Source organism: Brachyhypopomus gauderio, chromosome 6 (assembly GCF_052324685.1).
Source record: "Brachyhypopomus gauderio isolate BG-103 chromosome 6, BGAUD_0.2, whole genome shotgun sequence".
Taxonomy (NCBI): domain Eukaryota; kingdom Metazoa; phylum Chordata; class Actinopteri; order Gymnotiformes; family Hypopomidae; genus Brachyhypopomus; species Brachyhypopomus gauderio.
This window is the reverse complement of record NC_135216.1, coordinates 4,592,790-4,614,567: the sequence shown is the minus strand read 5'-3', so window position 1 is coordinate 4,614,567 and position 21,778 is coordinate 4,592,790. Positions and strand designations below refer to the sequence as shown.

At 41.7% G+C, this 21,778-nt stretch overlaps 1 long non-coding RNA gene across 1 annotated transcript; it reads right to left on the bottom strand.

Annotated features, from left to right (window-relative positions):
* Positions 1-10,897: 10,897 nt before the first annotated feature.
* On the bottom strand, positions 10,898-12,466 carry LOC143516540 (uncharacterized). The gene is made up of 3 exons (XR_013131730.1): positions 12,303-12,466; positions 11,832-11,933; positions 10,898-11,312 (listed from the first exon to the last, which is right to left on the bottom strand). It is a non-coding gene; the product is annotated as an uncharacterized LOC143516540 (long non-coding RNA).
* Between the last annotated feature and the right edge of the window lie 9,312 nt (positions 12,467-21,778).

Below are 21,778 nucleotides of genomic sequence, written 5' to 3'. Positions count from 1 at the left end.
GTTGTGCTCACCTAACACCTGTGCCTAACACCGTGCAGGACGCTTGGCATTTGCCAGAGAACACCAGGATTGGCAAATTCACCACTGGCGCCTTGTGCTGTTCACAGATGAAAGCAGGTTCACACTGAGCACATGTGACAGACGTGACAGAGTCTGGAGAGGCCGTGGAGAGCGATCTGCTGCCTGCAACATCCTTCAGCATGACCGGTTTGGCAGTGGGTCAGTAATGGTGTGGGGTGGCATTTCTTTGGAGGGCCGCACAGCCCTCCATGTGCTCACCAGAGGTAGCCTGACTGCCATTAGGTACCGAGATGAGATCCTCAGACCCATTGTGAGACCATATGCTGGTGCGGTTGGCCCTGGGTCCCTCCTAATGCAGGACAATGCTAGGCCTCATGTAGCTGGAGTGTGTCAGCAGTTCCTGCGAGATGAAGGCATTGAAGCTATGGACTGGCCTGCCCGTTCCCCAGACCTGAGTCCGATTGAGCACATCTGGGACATCATGTCTCGCTCCATCCACCAATGTCACGTTGCACCACAGACTGTCCAGGAGTTGGCGGATGCTTTAGTCCAGGTCTGGGAGGAGATCCCTCAGGAGATCATCCGCCACCTCATCAGGAGCATGCCCAGGCGTTGTAGGGAGGTCATACAGGCACGTGGAGGCCACACACAATACTGAGCCTCATTTTGACTTGTTTTAAGGACATTACATCAAAGTTGGATCAGCCTGTAGTGTGATTTTCCACTTTAATTTTGTGTGTGGCTCCAAATCCAGGCCTCCATTGGTTAATAAATTTGATTTCCATTGATGATTTTTGTGTGATTTTGTTGTCAGCACATTCAACTTTGTACAGAACAAAGTATTCAATGAGAATATTTCATTCATTCAGATCTAGGATGTGTTATTTGAGTGTTCCCTTTATTTTTTTGAGCATATATATAAATATATATATATATATATATATATATATATATATATATATATATATATATATATATATGGCTATTGTGCCAAGTTGAGCTAGGTCTCCCTACCATACAATCCATACAATTAGATATGAGGGGGCGAGGGTTAATGCACACTTTCTGCATGATAAATCCACTTCATCTTGTTTTAGAGCTGTTACTCAAACCACAAACCGCTATCGGCCCGATTGTTCATATGTATGTGACCAGTCTGTGAACTGTTGGTGTTGCACTACAAAGAGGAGGAGAATATAAACTCTTCCTCCCACACAGATAGAATGCGCTGGCTAGATGGGAATTAGTTTTCTCCTAACAAAAAAAAAAATCTTTAGATTGTTTTTGTATCTTTTAAAAAGCTGATGTAACCTGATGGTACAGTTCTATTAAATATGAAGCACAAAAAGCATTTATTTCTTTACTTATTTTTAGCTGTGGCAGTGGCAGAACAATACAGAAGAAAGTTTGGAAATATTTAATATTTTTCTCAAAAGTAAAGCAAAAAAATGCATAAATATGAAAATCATGCATAGGACAAAATGATTACCCGTCTCCTGGATCTTATGTGAGATTATTCAGTTTTCAGTATTTACTTAGACATGTCAATTTATATGCTGCTTTTGCTCCACCTACCTATAGAGCAACAACTGTGCAGACTTTTCAGAATTATCTTAATCTATATTTAGCTATACTTAAATACATTAATTAAAAGCAGTACAGAGATTGGTTGATGGAACTGGTTAATGATATTGTAGATCATCAGATTGAGAGCAGAGGGTAAGAAGCTGATATTGTCTTCTAGAGTGAAGCTCAAGTAGTGCTTCCTGTAAAAGAATAAAGTCCATGGACGGGGTGAGAGGTGTCCTTGTTGTGACCTCTCTCTCCATAAGCTGCATTTCCTCTGTGGAGTACCGATGATATCCCAGGCAGTTTGCAACTGAGACTTCCAGCTTGCTGTGCAACATCAGTACAACAGTAGGCTACAACACTGTTATGCTGTTTGATGCAGAAGTCACACTCGGCCGGTGTGGCTCGTACTCTGGGACCCTGAGATGGTTTTGTGGATTTCAGCTGCAAGACAGCAGCGACGCCCAAGACCTCCACAACACAGAATGTGGCACAATAGTGTCAATGTGACGCCAATGCCCAAGACAGAATATCAGTTTGGCATATACTTTGAGCTTGAGGTGACCTGAGAGTTTTACAATGACAACAGCCTTCATAGAGATCTTTGGAATTTTACACTTTAAAACTTTCAGACAGAACTGTGATGCAATTTCTTACTGAAAAGAACCCAGAGAGAAATGTGAAGTTTAACATTGAAAACAAACTACAGAGAGATAAGTGGTTGAGTTTTATACTGAAAACAAGGTGGTGTTGGTCAAATCACATGTATGGACATTTGGTCTATTCTAAATGAATTGTATCTGAAGCACATGTTTCTGTTAAAATGTCATAGCTGTTTTGTTTTGTCCTGTGTGTATGTGGTAGTCAAAGTCAAAGTCAAATTTATTTATATAGCGCTTTTCACAACACATGTTGTCACAAAGCAGCTTTACAGGATTTACATGGTTAACAATACTATGTTTATGGTAGTAAAAAAAACCTCAAATTGCTCCAAGCTGATTGTGATTCCACAGTCAATTTCACCAAAATAGTAAACAAAATGTCAGATAGAATGTCAGTTAGAAATTCAACATGCAGAAATGCAGAAAGGGTTGCAAAATAGACAAAAGCAATTTCTTAAGAAAAACATGGTAAGAAACCCCCAGGGGAATGTCTTTATCTGCATTATCAATAGTGATTGCCACATTTTACACTTCTTGAGAAACCTGAGTTTGTGCAGGCAGCATTTTTGAGAAATTAGCAACAGCTTTTATCATGTGTGCTTTCATCCAGCCCCCCATTAACAACCAAATCGCTCCAAAATACTTTCATTCATTTATTTAATTAAAAGAAACATTTGTGCATTCATATTTATCTAGTTATAAAGTGGTGATGGTTAGTAATAGATAGAGAGTATCTCCCAGGAAATTTCGGGGGAACAGGGAGAAATACACAATCCAAGCTCAGTGTCAATACGGTCCAGGTCAGGATTAGAGTAGCAGTAGAAACCGGGCAAAGGTATAGCAGGGCAAATCCAATAGAGCTAAAATGCACAAAACGAGTCGAACCATAAAGGGAAAACAGGATGAAAGAATAGCTTGGTATGCTGTCCAACAATGCAGGCAATACTTTGTAGGGAGTAGAGGGTCCACACGGTTTAAATAATGATGTGATGAGAAACAGGTGTAAGGAGAGGACGACCATGACAGCCCCATTATGCATGTTTTCTAAATTACAGTGGTCCATCAGGATTAGCCCCCTCTAACCAATGCCTCCACGCCTCCAGTGCCAGTTTTACGGCCAACAACTTGCGTTCTCCGATACCATGATTCCATTCGGCAGGAGTTTGTGCTAGTAGCTGACTAGGTGTAGGCAGGATCCTGCTCCCCTTTGTGACGTTATGGCTCCTACACCTACCTGGGACGCATCCACCTCCAACACAAAGGGCACTGTAGGATCAGGACGCCTCAACACTGGTCTGATCTCATACCCCAAGAAGGAGATAGCTTGTCAGAATTCACTTTTCAAGTTTGACATATAGGTGGTGGTCATAAAGGGATGGGCAGGGTCAGCAACAATACTCAGGTAGGCTGTGGCATTGACACGATGCTCAATTGGTACTAATGGACCCCAAGTGTTCCAGGAAAATATCCCCCACACCACCACCACCACCAGCCTGAACCGTTGATACAAGGCAGGATGGGATGGATCCATGTTTTCATGTTGTTGACGCCAAATTCTGACCCTACCATCCAAATGTCGCAGCAGAAATCAAGATTCATCAGACCAGGCAATGTTTTTCCAATCTTCTATTGTCTAATTTTGGTGCGCCTGTGAGAATTATAGCCTCTGTTTCCTGTTCTTAGCTGACAGGAGAGGCACCTGGTGTGGTCTTCTGCTGCTGTAGCCCATCCACCTCAAGTTTTGATGTGGTGTGCATTCAGAGATGCTCTTCTGCATGTCTCGGTTGTAACAACTGGTTATTTGAGTTACTATTGCTGTTCTATTAGCTCAAACCAGTCTGGCCATTCTCTTCTGCTGCCATGTGATTGGCTGATTTGACATTTGCGTTAATGAGCAGTTTGGGTGTACCTAATAAAGTGGCTGGTGAGTATATGGTAGGCATTGGCACAGACTATGGAAATTGTGAAGGAATGCATGCACAATTACAAAGTTATTCAGAAGTCAGTTAACTTGACATTGCCTTGTTTATTTACAAAAATAAATAGTGAATTTTTGCTAAATTTCCTATGAACAGTGTGAAACCACAACAGGAAAAATCTGTAGAATGCCATAGCATTCTAAAAATTGTTTGGAAATTACATATTACACATCCCTCATTTTCCCATTCAAAGGTGTTCAGCAGAATGATAAATGTTAAAAGCGAGACTTGCACATGCCAACAAAGATACCAACAGGAAAAACACACTTCCCAAATAGAAGTACAAGATTTCAAGATGGAAGCCAGAAAATAATTTTTAAAAGAAATCATTCAATTTTAAAAGAATTGGTAATTTATCACTTTCGGCAAATATATTTGCAGTCCCCAAGCAATATAGAGTGATATCCCAAGAGCAATTTAGAAATCCCAAGAGCCATTTTCTTGCACTCTTGAAGGTTTAATAGTTCTTTAACAAACACAACATGGTATTTGTGAAAAGCCAATCGTAAAGAAATGGGGGATATTAGGGACAGTATCCCAGTTTATTTGACAATCTGTCTGTTAAGATGTATTTAAATTGTGGCATCTCCAGTTTGGCTTGCTCCCACTTAGTAGATGGCCACTAATGACTCATGAGGTGAATTACAGAAATTATTGGATAGGCTGGAGAGGATTATGAAGAAGGCTATGAGGAAGTGGTCATGGGTGCCATGTTGCATTATGGCGGGGTATAGGAGAGAGGTGCTGGAGATACCACAGAGACGTTGAACTGAAATGTGCTAAGTAGGGGTGACCTGCAATAGTCGCTGATTCGACTATAGTCGACTATACCCCCTAGTCGACTATGAACGTCATAGTCGAATGTACCATTCTAACTGCATGGAGGTGCCCAAGGATGCTGCTAAGCATTAGTTGTTACATGAAATGTCTTTGTTTTCATTATATATAGCCTTTTGTCAAATAAAATCATCCTAATTTCTGGTAATAAATATTTTAAAATGATGTTTGCGCATTAACAATAGGCATCTTCCTTACTACACATTAATAAATCACACCCTGCAGTTGCACAATCCAAACGAGCGGAGCTGAACACGCTACAGAATACGAGCAGCATCTGCCGAGATTATAATGGCTACTAAAAAACTTCAAAAGTATTTTGAAAAACATAAAGATGAATCAAACAAATTAAAGTGCAAGTTATGTCATCAACATCTTTCATTTCGCACGACAACAACCAACATGGCATACCATTTAAAACGTGTAAGGCGAAAAAAACGTTTGTTGTTTCAGTCGTCTTGTCGTGGTGCGTCTCAGCAAGTAGGCCTATAAACATTTTTTGTTGTTGTTTGATTTTAAACCCCGTTACTAGAACCTTTCCTTGTATTTTTTTGCTGTTGTGTGGCAATTTTTTTATTTTCAGGCAGGCATATTTTATTTAAAATATTTTTGCACAGTACCTGTCTGACAGTTCGATATGCGCAATGCGCACTGACTGCTAATGTTCTCTAACGTTTCATTTAAAAAAAATAAATAAAAGCTGAATAAAGCCAACCTACCGTGTTTATTCATTTATCTGAGTGTTTTAGATTTTTACTTTGAAGAGGAAAAAAGTCCTGAATGAGAACGGGATCCCGTTTTAAGGTGCTCTAAATAAAAAAAATATAAATAAACCTGATTCGACTATTAGTCAACTAAAGGGAAAAGCTGACGAATCAGATTCGACTATGAAAATCCTTAGTTGAATACACCCCTAGTGCTAAGACGGGTCATGATTTTGTTAGGGTCTACGGATGTGGTGATAAAAACAACGAGTGTCAGCTGTGCGGGTGTGGGAGGAGAGACACCCCTCGTCTTCCCGGGAGAGCTCGCCTGTCCGCGTAAGCGTCCCGGCATTCTACGGGACGGACGCGCCACTAGAGGGTGAGCTTGGGGAGGAGGAGAGAACCCCGACGCAGGAACAGCTGGAGAAAGACCCAGTGTGCGCCCTCCAGCTGGCCACAGCCCAGGGGCTAGAGGAGAGAGACCCCGAGCTGGCGGAGACCTTCCGCCAGGGCGCGGTGAGGATTTGGAGGGAACGACACTCCCCTCCGTCCCGCGCCCGCTCTTCTCTGAGGGTGGACTCCTGCGTCTGCGGTGCTATCGAGTCCACCCCGGAGAACGAGTTTGGGGAGGGGGACTCCGAGGAGGAGCAGGACGAAGGGGAGGAGTCATACCCTCCGTCACTATGCGATGCTTCCACCGTTGACTACGGCGGGGAAGGAGAGGAAGCCTACCCCCTGTCGCTGGAAGACGCGTCCACACTCGACTACAGGTCAGAGGAGGAGGAGGAGTCCGAGGAAGAGGACTACCTCCCTCCGCCCGTTGGTTCCTCTTCCGTCATAGAGGAGGGGGAGGAGGTCGAGGTTGGGGACTACCCTCAGTCGGAGCAATCGGCATACCCCGCCAATTACGGTGAGGAAGAGGAGGAAGATCGTCCTCTGTCCGTGCACTCGGGCGTCTCAGAGTGCACGGACAGCGAATTCTACTCTGAGGAAGAGGACGGTCTGCCCCCCTCTGAATGCTCTGCTGAGACGGTGAAGGGAAGGTGGAAGTCGTCCTCCGATCGCTCTGGAGAAGAGGAGATGGACTGCTCCCGGGGTGGCAGCCCGGAGCAGCCCATGAGTTGGAGCCAGGGTAGCGAGACGGAGGAGATGGAAGTGACCGCGCCCAGGGCTGACTCCGGAGGGTCCGCCAGCCGCGCTGCGCCAGGCGCGTCCGCCAGGCGCGTCCGCCAGCCGCGCTGCGCCAGGCACGTCCGCCAGCCGCGCTGCGTCCGGTGGAGGGACTGCAGCAAGGGCAGGAGGAGCACCGCCCTCCGCAGCGCCTGCTGCACCAGTAGCTCCCGACCTCTCTCTCCTCATCTCTCTCCTGCTGGCGCGCAGCCTGGCGCCTATGTCGTGTGTGTGTGTACCAGTGTTTGTAAGTCTTCCCGTATGTGTGCCGAATCCCCTAATCCCGTTTGTTCCTCTGTGTGTGAATGTACCGGTGTGTGTATTCGTGTCTGTTCCGTTGAGTGTGTCTAACGTCTTTTCCCCCGTCTTCCCAGGGAGGGTGTGCTAGGCGATTCGTAACGGACGCTTCGCCAAGGGCAGTCACCTCCCAGACGCAGGATTGAGCGCGTCGGATCCGCCCATCGTCGTGGGTTCGGGGCACTCGGTCCTGTTGGCACCCCGGGACGTGTAGTGCCCTTGGAGGGGGCGTCTGTCATGTTGAGGACCCGGCCCCTCCCTTTTGGGCGTGTGTCAACGTTGTCCACGTGCTTTGTCTGCGTCAGTGGAGATTCGTGGTTGGGGTTATGTCGTGTGATTAATAAGTCTCACCTGTGAATCGTCTCGTGATCACGTGGGGCTAATGTGGTTTGTCTATTTAATGCGCGCTCGCGCAGTGTCCTGTGCTCGTCGTTGTCTATGTTTACACGTCTGTGTGCAAGTGTGAGTGTTGCCTGTGCGCTAGACAGCGCTATTGTTATAAATAAAACAAACGTGACGTCAGTCCAAGAGGATTCCGTGTCTCATCCTTCGGGACAGCCCGAGCGTCACACAAATAAAAAAAAACGAGTTTATACGTTTATAATAAATAGATGATTGTCTTCAAACCACAATTTCGAGACTTAATAAATGTTCTGCTCATGCCAGGATGCGTATCCCATGTTCATACAAGAGCTGGTGGAACGTGTAGAAGGAAGAAGTGAACACTTGCAGCAAATGTGTTCAACAGACTTTACACCATTTCAAATAAACTTTACACTGATGGACCTCTGTGTTTGTACATTGCATAACCAATATTTACGAGTGCATTTATGGTATAAACTAATATTTAAAACATCCACTTGCTTGTTTGTTCAAAACCAGATCACTAATGAAAGAGACCAGTGAAAACATCCTCAGGGCACAGATCTCTGTTACCCATTCAAGGAGCTGAGCTAGGAGTAGATCACAGCAGAAACCATCAGATTATTACAGATTATAACCCAGCGTTCCACCTCTGCTCTGGAAATGTTTCTGAACGTAGTAAAGTTCTCCTCACCTTAGGCACCCTCATCTCCTCAGGCAGAGAGAGGAAGTAGGCGGTGAACCTGTGGTCCAGGAAAGGCACTCTGAGCTCCAGCCTAATGAGACGATGGCAGAGAGACAGCCATGAACAGAGGACTCAAACGGAGGGGGGGGGGAGCAGTGACTTTATTTAGCTGGACATTACAGAGCCCACAGATGTGGCAGGCGTGGGTGCGTTACGAGGGGGTGCAGGGCTCTTCTCTCACCCGTGTGCGGCCGTAGTTCTGTCTGCTCTCAGCGCATCAAACACATACAAACAGGAGCCTGGAGAAGCAGGAGATCCTTTACCTTCACACATTTGCATGCTGGGGTGCACATTCTATCACTCCAAACATCACACCTTATATCACTCCAAACATCATCACAGTATGGCCTTTGTAGTGGTATGTGGTGTTCACATGATTTAGTGACAGTTTTGTATGCCAGTCTTTGACTACTGCTTATTCAAGCAATCAACAATCTCTAACATGATGGAAGGTATATTAGTTTGTAAGTCACACTGGACATGAATGTCTGCTAAATGCCCTAAATGTAAATGTAAATGTATTTTATGATGATATAATCGTAATATTGTCTTCTGCCCATATTGTGGAGCCCTTTAAGTGAGTCATCAAGTTTTTATCCATTCAACATCTCCTACCTAATCTACTTTTTGAGATACAAACTGACATCCAGAAGAACTGATTGTGTATGTTTTTCTTTTTAAAGATCATTTAATTTGCTGACATTGCAGATTCTGAGTAGCTTATAGAAATAGATGTAGTCCTGTTTAAGTTCATCAGAGCTTTTACCAGAAATCAATACACTTAGATTGACTTCTTAGATACATGCCTCATGACAAAAATACATAACTAGACACAGGGGCGAGGCTAGGGTATTTTTAGTGGTGCTAGAGCACCACCGTGAACTTGCTTAGCACCCCCTGGCTCAACACATTTTAAAAATATTATATTATGCAAAAAACTTGCTCTGCACCTGCGCAATACTTTGGTATTGTGCCTCTGTGAGCACTGGGGGCTGGGCACCCCTAAAGACCAGATCCTAAAATCGCCCCTGACTAGACATATAACAACCAAACAAACAAGTTCCCACTAAGGAAAAATCTATAGAATTTTGGTGCCTTCTAGTGGCTAAAATGAGTGAAACACATAGTAAAATAAAACAAGTCAGTGTGAGTTATCCTACTGAAACTTGTGCAAAACATCGGGAGAAATCAAACTGCATAAGCTATAAACAAAGAATTGTTCTGTCATTAGAGAGGTAAATTAAATAACTAGACATCAAGTGAAGTTGAGTATGTTTTTTTACTTGTATTTATTTTAGGGAGAGTGTCACGCTACAGCCCCGGACCCCTCCCCTTGTCCACGTAGTCCACGTCCGTGTGTAGGGGTGTGGTTGTGTGTGTGTGTGTGTGTGTTCACTTGTGGGGGGGGGGGGTGTCGAACGTAAAATGGACACAGATTCAGTGTTATATCGCCGGTGGATGGCGCCAGAGCTAGCGAACTAGTAACGTATTGAATCATATATGTGTGAATCATATATATGTTGAATCAAATAAACTGGATTTTTTTTTCGGCGTGAGATATCGGAAGTGTGGCGTGAGAGCGTGTGAAAACGGTCAAATGCGTGTGTCTCACGCTCAATGCGTGAGAGTTGGCAACCCTGTAGTGATGGCAAAAGTTGGGCTTTTGGGAGACTGAATCAAATGAACCAATTGATTCGGAAAATGATTCGATCTTGTGAAACGTTCGAATCATCACACGCCACAGTGACATCTAGTGGGCAACCAGGGCCTAAATCTCTTTTCTTAACAGAAACAGAACATGTTTTTTATGAAATATGACATAAAATATTCCCCCATACCATATTGTGTTCCTAATTAAATTTTAGTCATGAAAACATATAATTTTGCAGAGAACAGGGTTGTTTTAATGATTAAGATGTATTTTTCATTATGATACACTGTTAGTCAGTGGATTGATATAGCTGACATTATTCATTTTACATTGCAAGGTAGGGAAATGCTTGTGTAATCCTTTATTTATTAAACATTACAAGTAATCAGTTGTAATCACAACTGATTACAAGTAATCAGTAAACATTCTGATCTCAGACCAGCTGCTTGACCTTTTTTATATTGAGTATATTTATTTTATATTTAATATATTTATATCTATTAGCTTGGCTTTTTCTGAACCTTGTCTTATTTCACAATGTTTGACTCGTTTGCCAGTACCTGTAATATCTGTCTGGCTCTGCAGTTACCACAAAATCTTAGCCAAGGCAAAAGTAGAAGCCATAAGGTAATTACAGGTTGAAGACATATTCTGTTTGATTAGAGATATGCTAGTATTTAGTGCCAGGTACCATATGTCAATGAGAGTGATTTATGGATTTGCAGAGAAAATCCAGTGTAAGTAGAAGCAAGAAGAGGTCTCCTCGAGGCACACAGATTGTTGCTATCCTAGATAGTTATGTTGTCATGTTGTGTGTAAAACAAATGTAATATATGGTTTTTGACATATATGTGACGGGCAGGGAGTGCAAAATAAAATGGAAGTGATCATGCCAAGTCTCAGAGGATAAGGAGGTTTTAATGCACACATTGCACAAAACCAAAAACCCGTGACACGATCCGAATTAATATCCAGCAGTCAACTGGTACAAAGACAAGACATATATAGACAATGACATATATCGACCATCAGGTGAGGCGGATCATAGGCCCCGCCCACCTATGGGACAAACACAACGCAACAACAAGACAACTGCCACTGTAAACGGGGCGACCAGCAGGGGGCCCGCCGTGACAAAACAGTTAAAGTCACATACATTTTCATAATTTGTGGTGAAGATACACAGGATCAATGCAATTTGTCCAAGTTGACAGTGGGCAATGGAAAAAACTCAGTTGCAATCACGTTCAGTTTAACTGGTGCAACATCTTCCCAAACACGCAGACCCAGACATGTCTGTTTTCCGATATACAACTGAGAGAGAGAGAGAGAGAGAGAGAGATAGATATTAAAAAAATATTAAGTTTAGAAAACTAGGAAATATATAGGAATAGTTGGCAAAGGCCACTATTCCTTAATTGTACAACAGAACCTCTCTAAAGATAGCTCAAACACATATTCGAATCAAGGTTTTCACTTGCTTGGTCTACAATAACGTGTAGATACATGTCACATTACATTAACCAGTTATTGGACACAAGTGGAGGTATTATAATACTTACTTAGGGAAGTAGCTAAGCTTTCTAATGATATATGGTATATTAGGTGTGAAATGGCTGTCACGGTGATATGGAATGGCATTGTGTTTATTGCACATTTTCAACACCATAACAGCAGTAACATAGCTTGGCAAGTGCTGTTAGATGAACAATAAACTGAGAAATAGTATATTCATTACTGCACAAACTGGAGAAGCAAAATGAATCTTGACATCTTAGAAACCTGAAAAATTTGCAATGCAATGGATTTTGTGACTAATATATTTACACATACCACAATATCAAGATTCCGTCCGCTTACAATTTGGGTTCGATATGTCAGGGGGTTAAAAATAGTAAAGGTCTGTTTAGTCTTCTCCTCAACAGCATGCTTTACCTGAAATCAAACATAACCAAAAACAGTATAAAGTCAGGTCACAATCTACACTGGAGCATTGTCATGTTTTATCTTTTATATTCATTATCTTATTCTACATTGTTTAATTCCTTTCTTGATGTGTACTTAATATTCATACTTTTATGTCCACCTTCTACAGATCTTACTTCTACAGTCAATGCAGCAGTGATGTGGAAGTTTGGAATATGTGTTTTTTTGTGGCCATTGGGATAGATAAATAACAGTAACTTAGTAACTATTAAAATATGCACATTAAAATTATATATATTTAATTAAATAATTGATAACTCAAGGTTAATCACTCAGTTAAACAAGCATAGTGCAAAGAAAATAAATGATGTCACTAACCTTACGGCAGAGGTCCTTCACATCTTCATCAGCATCTACCCATTTGCTCCATCCTCCAGGTACAGAAGTCATCGTGCTTCAGTAGTGATGTGTTCGTTCGGCTCAGTAAAACTTTTCTCAGAGAGACAGAATGCCTGTTGCAACCGTGGAAGACTTGCTGAAATGCTTCCCTATTTATTCATACAAAACTACCTAGAGTGACGACACAAATATGACGTACTATTGCAACATCACTCAGAGGACTGGTCTTCTGATATATCTCTGACCAATAATGTGGTTACTCTAGTGAGTGTGTCAATCCTGGCCCCGCCCACGCATGCTTGTCAGACCTGTTTCGGGTTCTTTTCTTGTGTTTCTATCCAGATGTTTTATGTCAGTCCCTGATTTATTTAGCAGGAGTCGAAAGTTGAACCTCCGGTTCATTGTCTCGAGTTGTTTCAAGAGTACACTACCGTTCAAAAGTTTGGGGTCACTTAGAAATGTTGTTATTTTTGAAAGAAAAGCAGTTTTTTTTTCAATTTAGCTAACATTAAATGCATCAAAAATACACTCTATACATTATTAATGTGGTAAATGACTATTCTAGCTGTAAACATCTGGTTTTTAATGCAATATCTACATAGATGTATGGAGACCCATTTCCAACAACCATCACTCCAGTGTTCTAATGGTACATTGTGTTTGCTAACTCTGTAAGGAGGCTATTGGATATTTAGAAAACCCTTGAATACCCTTGTGCAAGTAGGTTAGCACAGCTGAAAACAGTTTTGCTGATTAGAGAAGCTATAACACTGACCTTCCTTTGAGCTAGTTGAGAATCTGCAGCATTACAATTGTTGGTTTGATTAAATCACAAAATGGCCAGAAAAAAACAACTTTCAATTGAAACTCGACAGTCTATTCTTGTTCTGAGAAATGAAGTCTATTCCATGCGAGACATTGCCAAGAAACTGCACAGACAGGCTCTAACCAGAGTAGAAGGAGAAGTGGAAGGCCCCGTTGCACAGCTGAGCAAGAAGACAAGTACATTAGAGTCTCCAGTTTGAGAAATCGACGCCTCACAGGTCCTCAACTGGCAGCTTCATTAAATAGTACCCGCAAAACGCCAGTGTCAACGTCTACAGTGAAGAGGCGACTCCGGGATGCTGGCCTTCAGGGCAGAGTGGCAAAGAAAAAGCCATATCTGGCTAATAAAAGAAAAAGATTAATATGGGCAAAAGAACAGACATTGGACAGAGGAAGATTGGAAAAAAGTGTTATGGACAGATGAATCAAAGTTTGAGGTGTTTGGATCACACAGACGAACATTTGTGAGACGCAGAACAACTGAAAAGATGCTGGAAGAGTGCCTGACACCATCTGTCAAACATGGTGGAGGTAATGTGATGGTCTGGGGTTGCTTTGGTGCTGGTAAAGTGGGAGATTTGAACAAGGTAAAAGGGATTTTGAATAAGGAAGGCTATCACTCCATTTTGCAACACCATGCCATACCCTGTGGACAGCGCTTGATTGGAGCCAATTTCATCCTGCAACTGGACAATGACCCAAAGCACACCTCCAAATTATGCACAAACTATTTAGAGAAGAAGCAGGCAGCTGGTGTTTTATCGGTAATGGAGTGGCCAGCGCAGTCACCAGATCTCAACCCCATTGAGCTGTTGTGGGAGCAGCTTGACCGTATGGTACGAAAAAAGTGCCCATTAACCCAATCAAACTTGTGGGAGCGGCTTCTGGAAGCATGGGGTGAAATTTCTCCAGATTACCTCAGCAAATTAACAGCTAGAATGCCAAAGGTCTGCAATGCTGTAATTGCTGCTAAGGGAGCATTCTTTGACGAAAGCAAAGTAGAAAGTAGAAAATTATTAAAAATAAAAAAAAAAACACTATTTATACATTGTCAATGTCTGGACTATATTTCTATTCATTTTGCAACTCATTTGATAAATAAAAGTATGAGATTTCAAGGAAAACACAAAATTGTCTAGGTGACTTCCATAGTTCCATATGAAACTACAGACCTATTTCAAATCTTCATTGAATGTGTAAAATCATTGTGAAAGTGATTTTTAACAAAAATGTATACCAGTGGATATGGAAGTAAATAAATATCTTAACACTTCCAAAATATCAGTTCTTGTAAAGATCTAAGAGCTGCATTTATTTATTTATTTTTTGTGGCCGACCTCCTCCCCCCCCCCCCCCCCCCCCCCCCATCTTTGGAGGACAACTTTGTTTTTATATACAGATCAGATGATAACAATTCTGTTTAATATAGTGCAATAGCGATAACAATAATTGGGGTTAGGTGGACCATAAGAAGATATACAAAAGAGGGGAAGAGAAAATAAAAAGAGAAAAGACAGAAGGGCAGGGAAAAAATAAAATAAAGACAACCAGCTCAAATGACCACTGCAAAGAAGAGTAGCAAGTGTACCCAAGACATATAGCACAAATGACTGTGATGTATGTGTATGTGTGAGTGTGAGTTTATGTGCAACATAAAAGTGCAACATAGATAAATGTACGGAATGTACTTCCCAGCAAGGGTAGAAAGCTGTAACAACATTCCCCCAGAGGCCGGCAGAGAAAGACCCGTGAATCCCACCCGCCCACGGCCCCCCAGGAGCAGTTGAGTCCCAGGGACGCACTTCCCAGTGACCCCCGCATGTCCATCCCAGCAGGCGGGAGAGGGAGCGCCCCCCCACCCAAGGAGCGCAGGTCCAGGGAACCAGAGGTAACAGAGCCCCCCACCACGGGCCATCAGCTAGGCCCCAGCGCACATATACACCTACATGCACATGTACATCCTCCCCTACATTCCCACACACATTCACACACACCCATATACCCTCTTATGGACATATATATACACCCACAGATGTACTTACACATTAACCCCAATATATATACACACACACCCATATACCCTCTTATGGACATATATATACACCCACAGATGTACTTACACATTAACCCCAATATATATACACACACACCCATATATGTTAGGAGGCCATTACAATAAATCAACCTGGCTAGAGATTTGGAGTTTCTCAAAATCTGGTTTAGTCAAGAAATTTGTGATCTTATTAATGTTCTTAAGATTATAAAACGCTGACTTATTTATTGTAAGTAAAGTAAGTAAGTAAAATTTATTTATATAGCACTTTTCTCAAACAAAGGCCACAAAGTGCTTTACATATACACAATACAACTAAAATATATAAAACGCCACACAATATATAAACAAAACAGCACATAATTCACGAAGACATAATGCGTTTCTGTCTGGTCCATTTATCCAAATGCTTGTTTAAACAGGTAGGTCTTTAAATGCTTTTTAAAAGATTCCACAGACACAGCCAATCTCAAAGACAGGGGGAGTGCATTCCACAGTTTGGGAGCAATAACTGCAAAAGCTCGATCTCCACGAGTCTTTAAGCGAGAACGTGGAACAGTCAGTGAATTCAAATCACTCGATCTAAGAGAACGAGCTGGCACATATGGGTGAAGCAGATCAACCAAATAATTAGGGGCCTGGCCATGCAATGCTCTATAAGTAAGTGTTAATATTTTAAACTGGATCCTGTATTCAACAGGAAGCCAGTGTAAAGATATTAACAGAGGAGTGATATGCGAGCGTCTGTTAGATTATTGACATCGTGACTGCTAAAATTGAGATAAATGTCTATTACTATGCCATTATTACGAGTTAGCTTTTTAGAGTTTAGTGTTTTCGAGTCTTAAGTAGGAATCTAGTCTGTTGCTTTCATTGCTATTACCAATTATAATAATCTTTATTTGTCTTCATTCAACTGTAGAAAGTTTTGACCCATCCAGCTACTTACGTGCTCAAGGCACTTGCAGAAAGACAAAATACTAAATCAAAAACAATACAAAGTCAGGTCACAATATACACTGGAGCACAATTTCATCTTCTGTGTTATCTTGTTCTGCATTATTTGATCCATTTCTCATTGTATTTAACATTCATGCTTACATCTATACATGAGTGTGTCACGGTAGGCCAGTCCACCACCTCAGGGGAGATATCCACTCTCACACACTCCACCTCCCCTGCACAGTCACCCGCCTACTGATCATCTTACAGACCTGTCACTCATTTACCTCACTCCTAAAATGCATACAGGTCCCGCCGTTCAGTGCTGTGCATTCCTTGCGCCTAACATGAGTAAGCCAGTGTGCTGAATAACCTCACTGCCTTTTCCAAGTATTGTGACTGTTGCGTACACATTTATTAATCAAGATTCACAGCTGATTAATTCCTGAAAGATCAGAATGATTATAATTGAGGTCAAACTACTGCAGTCCTTCACTTTTTCATCAACATCTTGCCATGAGGTCCACCCTCAGATTGAAGACAGAAAGCAGGTCTTCTTTTATTTTCCCTCTAAGCCTTAATAATGGACCTTAACATCCTGTCAGGTGCTTTCCCCAGAACTCCCCCTACAGAAAACGTTAACGAATTAGATTTTTTTGCAATGCCAAAACCAGGAACATTACACTTACAATCAATAATCATTCACAATCAAGCAATGAAGCGCTGACATTTGTATCATTACTCAGAATCAGACAGCATTGTAATCACCCAGCGTAATGCAACAGACCATATACCACTAGAGAAAATGGTCTGGCATCTTATATTGACTCTTTTAAACTCAGTTGTAGCTGATCTGTAACAAATAGTCAATAACCCACACCTATAAAGCATTTTCCCTCACATCTCTACAAGCAACGACCATTACGGTAATCTTCAAAAATAAAACTTGGATACATCGATTTTAAGTTACAGGCTCAAATCTTGCTTTATGTTTAAAGTCATTATGAAAGTAATTTTTAATAAATGGAGATAGATCTTAACAAACTCCAAAATATCAGTTCGGATATTCACTAGATCATTTACTAGATTCAGGACCTTCTGAATCTGTGTTTGAATCTTTAATTGAATCTTTAATTTAAGGACTTTACTAAGACTTTACTTTGTAAGGTGTGGTTGCCAAAATCATGACTGAAATGCATCAATGCAAGAATTGATGTGTAACAAATTACTAAACTGACTTTGACTATAACTTTCTGATGGCAAAAGGCTGACTTTGTTATGAATCTAATACTGAGATCAAAGTAAAAAAAACACGACAAGGAGAAGACGCGCTGATGTGATTTATCACATCAAGGCTAGATTATTGTAACACTTTTCTATCTGCTCTTCCAAAGAGCTCTATTTCGCACCTACAGCGAGTTCAGAACACTGTTGCAAGGGTTCTGACCCGCAGGAGAAAGAGAGATCATATTACACCTGCACTCAACTCACTGCACTGGTTACCTGTCAGATTTAGAATAGATTTTAAGGTTCTAGTCATGGTTTTTAAATGTCTTCATGGTCTTGCCCCTCTTTACCTCAGTGAAATGATGGTTAGATATGTTCCAGTCAGGCACGGACGTAATTTTGGGGGGGGGGGGGGGGGCGGGGGGGACATGTCCCCCCCACTTTTTCAAAAGCCGGTTTTGGTCCCCCCAGTTTTTACGGTTAAAACCAAATATTTAAATAGCGACGAATCCATGTCCCCCCCACTTTTGAAATCAAAATTACGTCCATGCAGTCAGGTCTCTCAGGTCTCTCAACAGTAATCTACTGGTGATTCCTAAAAGCTGATTAACCTATTATGCAGAAGCGCCCCCTAGTGGGCCCGCCGGCGGGCCCAGCTCCTTTACGGCGATATAAAACATATTAAACATTAATGAATCTCCGAACAAAAGCGCTTAAATCAAAATTTCCTATCCCATCTACATGCCTACCGAGTTTCAGCCGTCTACGTGCAGCCGATCGCGAGATATCCGGCTTTGAAGTTGACCACAAAAGTGCACCCCGCGGGGGGGTCTCCCGACATATCCGTTTACAAAACATATTTATGTTGTGAAATGTCTTAATGTTTTGTCACCTAAAAATCGTTTACTAATAAGGCTTTAATTTAAGACCTTAACAGCGTAGATCCGTTGTGGTTAAGTACCTTAAAAAGCTTGCTCACCTCACTGCAAAATTTTCCAAAATCCGCTTCCTGAATGAGACACTCCGACAAATCTGCCCCCTAAGCGTCACAGAAGCATTCTTAACGCTGATTTGACCCCTCATTACAAAGCTGCAGCGGTTCTGCTTTGATTTGAGTGGTTTTTATTGGTCTAAAGTGGGGTAGTGACTTTGAGTGACAGGTTTTACAACCTCTCCCACGGCGAGGTGCGAAGGGGAGGGGGGGAGGGTGAACCAATAAGCCCACAGAGACAAGCTGGCGCCTCAGAAGTGATTGAAAGCTGTTCTAACCAATAGTGTACATCCTTCCGAAGCTAGCCAGCCCTCATATGACATGATTGGTCAAGTATATTTTTAAATTGAGCCCTCGGAAACTGGCGCTTCATTTCCAATTTCGGCCGCTAGCATAGCAACATAAGCTAACCCTTTGCTAACCTAAGCTAAGCTCCCCAGAACACACTGTTCGGCGAAACTGAAGCAGCCATGGATTATTTTGTTCGTTTTTATGCGGATTGTGGATACTTTTGAACATAAACGGATTACTTTGTGTGGAATATATGAGCAATTTTCGGAATTTTCGCCAACCCGGAAGTAAGACGGTACACCGGCTACGACGCGATTCTACGTACTGTGAGTAACAATGGATAATTTTTCATAAGCGATATTGTACAAAATATATATTCTAATACTAAACATTAACTAAGCGTTAGATTATAAACAGTTTTAGAGCGTTTGAGTGCTGCAGCACTCTGTATCGTGTCGGATGCTACCGGAGTTGGCTACGGTAACCTAGCTTATGCTGTCGGACTATATTGGACATAAATATGATATCATAACGTTCATATTTGGACATGAAATTTAGTCATTGGAATTTTCTGGTCTTGCTGTAATATGTGCAGCATTGTTGTTTGTCGTAGCTCCTCGGTTTCGTGTAAGGAATTTGTTGGCATGTTAGCTTAGTTGGCTAATGGTGTGTGTTGGGTGTGGCATATTTAGACATGGGTGTGGTGCACTTGACATACCTTGGATAAAGCTGAATAACTTTTCAATGCTTGCATGTATTTGCTCCATTTTTTCTGTGTTGTTAGAAAAGACCCTAGCGAAATTTATTGTAATTTCTGATACCTAATTTGAATAACTATGTGAATATACATTCCAGTCATGTTCAAGTTCAAGTCAGCATTTGTGACATTCCTGGCATATTAGCATCTGCAATAGAGGCTCTAAAATAAACCAAATTATGTGAATATGATACTGAAGTGTATTAATATGTTCCCCCAACTGCCTACTTCAGTTTGAGCCATGAATGATAATTTTCCTATATGTACAACTTGAGATATCTAGTTTTAATGTGAACTATGTCAAAAATGTTAAAAATGGCCACCGGGTGTGCGAATCTGCAGTATAAGGTTAAAGATTGGCGAGGGGGCTTTTAGCCACTATGGCCCAAAGCTCTGGAATTCTCTTCCTGAAGAGCTCAGAGGCATTTCATCCCTGCACAGCTTTAAGAAGAGTCTCAAAACATTCCTGTTTAGATCTGCTTTTAGTTAAGAAACCCTCAATCTTATTTACTTTATTACATTATGTTGTCTATTATTATCTAAATCTAATTATCTTAATAGTTTTATCTTATTTACTTAACTTTTTTACTTTTTATGTTATTTTAATATTTTTATCTTTTATTTCTTTTAACATTTTCTTTTTGTCTTTTTGTCTTATCTCCTTTTAATTTTTTTTTATTTATACTGTAAAGCACTTTGAGTTGCATGTACGTACGAAAGGTGCTATACAAATAAAGATTATTATTATTATTTAACTATGAATAGCAGAGATAAGACATTTCTGAGGAAGAAAAGCATTCCTGTAATCAAACGGTGCACACCCTTTCCAGTGAACCTGCACTAACCTGTGTGTGAGACGTGGGAGGAAATACGTAAAAACGGATTAATCATCTATTAAGATATGAAATTATAGTGAAAGCATGGTGCTGGGAAAGTTGCGATGCTAATTATGAGATGATAAAAAATTCACTAAACATACATGTAATCTTAGCTAGATCTGGCGTTAGTTCTGTGTAAAGCAGGTTAAGATAATATTTAGTTACTAAATATTATACTAAATATTATTATTATATACAGTGAGGAGAACAAGTATTTGATATGCTGCCAATTTTGCTGGTTTTCACACTTGCAATGCATGTAGAAATCTGTCATTTTTATCATAGGTGCTCTTTAAGTGTGAGTGATGGAATCTAAAAACTGTGACGCTGGGGTGCTGGAGAAAGGACGAGACACGAGTCCAGGTCTCTGGTCCGAACGACACGTTTTATTTGACGTATATTGCGCAATAGTGCACGAAGAACAAACACAAAGCACACAACGTGCAGACTATAGACAACGACGAGCACAAGATACTGCGCGAACGCACATTAAATAGACAGACCACATCAACCCCACGTGATGACGAGACGAGCCACAGGTGAGACGGATGATTACAAGACACACCCGCACCCACGGAGATACACTGACGCAGACGAGTAGACGCAGACAACGTTAACACACGCCCCAAAGGAAGGGTTCGGGAACCGTAGCGTGACAAAAACAAAATCCAGAAAATCACACTGAATGACTTTTAAATTATTCATTTGCATTTTATTGCAGGAAATAAGTATTTGATACATCAGAAAAACAAAACTTAATACTTGGTAGAGAAATCTTTGTTTGCGATTACAGAAGTAAGACGTTTCCTGTAGTTCTTTACAAGGTTTGCACACACTACAGCAGGGATTTTGGCCCACTCCTCCATACAGATCTTCTCCAGATCCTTGAGGTTTCTAGGCTGTCGGTGGGCAACACAGAGTTTCAGGTGTCTTCAGAGATTTTCGATTGGGTTCAGATCTGGAGACTAGCTAGGCCACTCCAGGACCTGGAGATGCTTCTTATGTAGCCACTCCTTAGTTGCCCGGGCGGTGTTCTTGGGTTTGTACTCTTCCTTCTTTTTCCTCCAAACACGGCGAGTGGAGTTTAGACCATAAAGCTCTATTTTCGTCTCATCTGACCACATTACCTTCTCCCACACCTCATCTGGATCATCTATATGGTCATAGGCAAACTTCAGACGGGCCTGGACATGTGCTGGCTTAAGCAGGGGGACCTTGCGTGCACTGGAGGATTTTAAGCCATGACGGCGCAATGTATTACTAATAGTTTTTTTGGAAACAGTGGTTCCAGCTTGCTGCAGGTCATTGACCAGGTCCTGCAGAGTAGTTTTGGGCTCTTTCCTTACCTTCCTCACTATCAGTGCAACCCCACGAGGTGAGATCTTGCAGGGAGCTCCAGACCGAGGGAGGTTGACTGTTCTTTGTCTTCTTCCATTTTCTAATTATTGTGCCTACAGGTGTTGTCTTCTCATAAACCTGTAGCCTATCTTC